General features: G+C 36.9%; 1 long non-coding RNA gene across 2 annotated transcripts; it reads right to left on the bottom strand.

The window, feature by feature from the left end:
• Positions 1 to 625: 625 nt before the first annotated feature.
• On the bottom strand, positions 626 to 4,615 carry LOC309699423. 2 transcript variants are annotated; one of them, XR_014274337.1, is made up of 4 exons: positions 4,455 to 4,615; positions 2,777 to 2,893; positions 2,557 to 2,660; positions 626 to 2,454 (listed from the first exon to the last, which is right to left on the bottom strand). It is a non-coding gene; the product is annotated as an uncharacterized lncRNA (long non-coding RNA). The 2 variants fall into 2 exon arrangements; XR_014274338.1 differs by lacking the exon at positions 4,455 to 4,615 and having other exon boundaries at positions 628 to 2,454; positions 2,777 to 3,294.
• Between the last annotated feature and the right edge of the window lie 298 nt (positions 4,616 to 4,913).

Raw genomic sequence — 4,913 nt, 5'->3', positions numbered from 1 at the left:
GAAGAGAAGACTGCAAAACCTTCAGTGACACACTGGAAGCCAAGAGCATAGCAACCATAACAACGCATGTATTTTGTGAAAAATCACAATTGTGCAACTGAAAACTTTAAGAGGCATAAAAGTAAAATGGTAAAAGATTTGAAAAAGCTGAATCATACATCAATAGCCCAATAATTTGTGAACATTTTAAAGTTTGAATGGTTGTTCTAGGTGAAAGTATGAGGAAGTAGTTAAGTTTCAAAAACAAGCAAAATTTAGCAGAATTTTGGAAGTTTCCCATTCATTTCAATGGGACAAATTAAAGGAAAAAAGTGGAATATTTTAAAAAGTATAATAGCAAAAAATAGCAAAAATCATAGCGATCATTAGCAGAAATAGCAGAATAGTTTAAAATTTGAACGGTGAAAATCGGCTGAAAATTGTGGAAGTAGTTAAGTGCCAAAAAGTGTACGGAAGCAACTGGAATAATAAAGTATAAAGAATAAAGAGAAACAGGAACTCAATAGTGTGGATGCTTAAAGCATCCACACAATAAAGAGAAACAGGAACTCAATAGTGTGGATGCTTAAGCATCCACACAATAACTAGAAAGTGCATTTTCTGAAGAAACTGCAGTGTGAATGCTTGAATCTGAATGTATGCACTGAAATGAATTAATTGCTGAATGTTAAGTTAAAAATTCCGAATGAGCTGGAAAATACAGAAATTTTCACCTGAAAACAAAAGTGCAGAACTTTTGAAAGCTGATGTTCACACAGAAGAAGTTGGAAAAAAGCTAAACATGTTTAAAATGTAAATAATAAAAAGATGAGTAATGACAAAAGAAAATTTAGAGTCAGAAAACCTCTGAATGAATATTAAAAGTTCAAATTCTTCTAATTGAAATGAACTTAAAAGATGAACAAAAATTCTGGAGAAAATACAAACTTTAATATACAGCATAATGTTTTTCAGACATATACACATGTGTATATCATGTTTAATAGTATTACATACATCAATTTGTTTTGTATGTCATAGAAAATAACATAAAAATCTTAAGTCATATTTTACAGCTTCTTTCTGAAAAGGACTAGTAGAATAAATAAAAATAACTAAATTAAATAACTAAATAAAAAATAATAAGCAAGATATGAAATACATGAAAATTCAACTTTTAAAACCACAATCCTGAACCTTTAAATTGTGTTGGTTTCTTAGAACATGGCTGAACAGCTGTTTCTATCGTCCTACTTAATCTGTCTACACATCTTTTTATTACTCATTCTTCTTTATGTTTTAATGTAAACAGAGTCCACACAGTGGTAAAAGAGAACTGTATAGAGATTTTTGAGTAAAGTCAAATGAAAGCGTAAGGTGGTGACACAGTTTAACACATGCAAATAATCAAATAAACACATTAGTCCTTTTTGTGAACATGGATAAATAAGTATCAATACAGCATTGTTCAGCCATGCCACTAAATGCTTTTTTACACATTGTTTTAACCTGGGCTCAGACACAAAGTCCCAAAATTAGTTAGTCCCTGACTTTGAGTTGTGGTTATGACTAATTATTATACACAAGGCTTTATCTATCTGAACTCTAAGGACACAAATATGAAAAAAAAAAAACTATACTTACCAGCTGATACCCCACACTACACACTAGGTGTGCCATGTGACCTGAAACTTTGGTACAAAATCATCATAATCATTCTGTTAACACTGTTTTTTAACGCTGTTTGTGTTGCTGTTCAGCAGTTTAAAATGTTTTAGATTGGATTACATGGAATGAATTTGAATTTTCTTGGGGGGTTTTGTGTGTGTTTTGTTCTTAGCAGATTTTTTCTTCCATACTGTTGAATTCCAGTTACCACATTTCTGGTCATATGACATCCCGAGTGCCCACTTAAAAAAAATCCCCACAGTTAATTCAACATTAGAACAAAATAAAAATATCCATCCATCCATCCATTCGCTTCCGCTTATCCTTTCCAGGGTCGCGGGGGGCGCTGGAGCCTATCCCAGCTGTCATAGGGCGAAAGGCGGGGTACACCCTGGACAGGTCGCCAGTCTGTCACAGGGCCAACACACAGGGACAGACAACCATTCACACTCACATTCACTCGCACATTCACACCTAGTGACAATTTGGATTAATCAATTAACCTATCCCCACAAATAAAAAAATAAAAATATGTTAAAGAAAAAAAGGTTTGCTCTGTGATGAAATACTAAATAAGCATACATTGTACAGAGCACTAACAATGACAACAATCCTTTAGCCTGTTGATCAGAGAGAGGCAGTCATTATGTCCATTTAAAACCTGTAATCACAGAGCACAACGTTTCTGTGAAACTATGAAGTCCCATATGATCCTCATCATGTCCAGTGACTTCAGAGTGGATCCTCCCTGTCATCCGGCCAGTGTTTGATGTGTGGCAAGCAGCACAGAAGCAGGATAGCTGAGGACTTTAAAAGAAGAGCAGAAAACAGGAATATGTAGTTGTAAATGTAAATATCAGTGATACTTGTCTTGTCAAAGGGAATAAAATAATGAAAATGTTAACTTACACACTCATTTAGGGAGGATCTTGACACTGCACAGAGGAGGCACAGTCAGTCTGACAATGATGGTGATCTCCAGGGATGTTTTCCTGCAGCAACATTCCTGCCAACTGGCCGTATGATCCAGAGTAGTTGGTTTGTAATAAACAGAAAGGTGTATATGTTAGGTAGTGTGCACTCAGAGCTGGTCCTAAGAAACAAACACATCCTGTAATAAACTGAATACCTGTAGTAGTGCTGCTGCAAATATGAAGCCCTTCTATCATGAGTGGTTTCAAAGAAGGTGTTTTGGAGGCTCAGTCACAGAAACTGTGCAGTCTGTTCAGTCCTGAGTGTCTCGGCTCTGAAGGGGATGGATCACAGAGGGAAACACCTGAGTACAGACATTACAATACACTCTAACACTCCTAAGGTCAAGTGAAAACACAATTTAAACACTTCACAAAGAATGAATACATGTTTTCATGGAAATAATGTCATTAACCCTTTTTGTTGTTAGTAAATCTCACCGACTGCTTGTGGGACAAGCTAGAAGGAAGACTTATCACAGAATCTCTCCTGTGCTCCAGATGTGAAGTCTCACGCTCTGATCGTATGGCGATGAAGATGGTGATGATGAAGTTTCTCTGATCTGTGGCATTACAGTTTCTGGCTGCTATGTGCTTCACATTGTTGGATTTTACATGTGAAGATTGGAGAAGACACAGGAGGACTGTGTCTCTCTTAAAAAGAAAAAAAAAGAAAAACAAAGGAAACCTAACAGGAAAGGAAACCCCCCCCCCCCCTCAACTCCCACCGTACCCCCCCCCCCCCCCCCCTCCCACTCAACTCCCCAACCTCACACCATCAAATGTCTATACAAATGTAGGGTATCAGCTGGTAACAGAAAGCAAGTGTAACATATGCACTACATATGTAACACTGCTGAAACATTTCTGGCCAGAAATGTGCAGTTATCAACCCAGACCCACCCTGATGATTGCACTGGCCAGAAACATGATAAAAGCTCATAAAAATTTATGTTTCATAGAAAAATTTGTCCAAAAATATAATTGTGTACTTTTGAAAAAGTTTAAAGTTTATAACAAACCAAAATAATAATATTTTTGTAAATATTATTTCAAAATAGAGGCACACATAAAGTGGCTTAACTGTCATTATTGCTGTAATTAGGTTTGTTTGTTTGTTTGTTTGTTTTTTTAAAAAGCAACCTTTAGTCATTATTGTTCTCTCAGAAACAATGAAGAAGCTGTTGAACATTTATGTGTTGTGTAGGCAATCCTCTGGTCCACCCTCCCTCCCTCCCAGCCACAGTGAGACTGGGGCAGCCTGGCAGGATGTTGAAGCCTGGCTGCAGAGAGGATATGCCTACACTGTTCGTTTCAAACTGCTATATTTGATTTTTCTGACATTTATAGGTTACTGTTAGTGAATTTTAGATTTTCTGTAATAAATAAAATTGTCATCTTTTACTGATATCATTACTTAATTCATGTAATTGTATTTTATGTAAACAATTCAAACATTATACTGCAATGCAGGGCGTCAACTTTTAAATATCGCTCTACTTTCTTAAGTCATTCAAAAATATAGATATTACTTACTGTATTCAAAGATCTAGATCATGAATCATCACAGGACAATACACAGTATACTGGGTCATGGTAACTATGGTATGTCTTCATGACTCCAGAATGGAGACATCGATCTGACTGAGAAATGAAAATTAGGTCAAGCAGTGTGTTCTTCTCTGTGGTAGGGGCAGTGATGACCTGTGCGTATCCCCTAGACTCAAACAGCTCCAGGATTGGTTTGTTTGCACTGGATAAAACATTCTCATTAAAATCACCACAAACTATGATGGGATGACAGTCCATGATCTCCAATGAGTCTAATAGGCTTACCAGGTTTTTCAGGAATGGCCTCAGAGTGTAGTCTGGAGGTCTGTATACAACTGCAATCAGAGCACTGACTGGTGCTTCAACCTTTAAAGCCAGAAATTCAAGGTCAGTTACATTATGGATGTACTGTTTTTCATGCACTTGAATGTCACTTTTCACATAAACAGCAACTCCACCACCACTTCTGTTTGCCATCTGGGGAAAGTTTGTGTAGGACAGGTGTCTGTTGCGTTTGAACAAATTGTAATTTTCCAAGTGGAGACTCTCTGCGACAAAAGAGCCCCGCAGGTGTGTTTCTGTTAGGCACAAAACATCTGCTAGACACAATTCATGGTGACTTTTGATGTCATTAATGTGAGCTGGCAGTCCCTCTGTATTATGATGAACAATGGTGAAAACCTCTGACCTGCTCAGTGTTTGCCTCACGTGTAGAAGAGGCATCATGTCATCAAGGTTGGCTTG

This window comes from Aulonocara stuartgranti (assembly GCF_965226115.1).
Source record: "Aulonocara stuartgranti genome assembly, chromosome: 22".
Taxonomy (NCBI): domain Eukaryota; kingdom Metazoa; phylum Chordata; class Actinopteri; order Cichliformes; family Cichlidae; genus Aulonocara; species Aulonocara stuartgranti.
The sequence above is the reverse complement of the archived record's forward strand: the minus strand, read 5'-3'. Positions and strand labels throughout refer to the sequence as shown.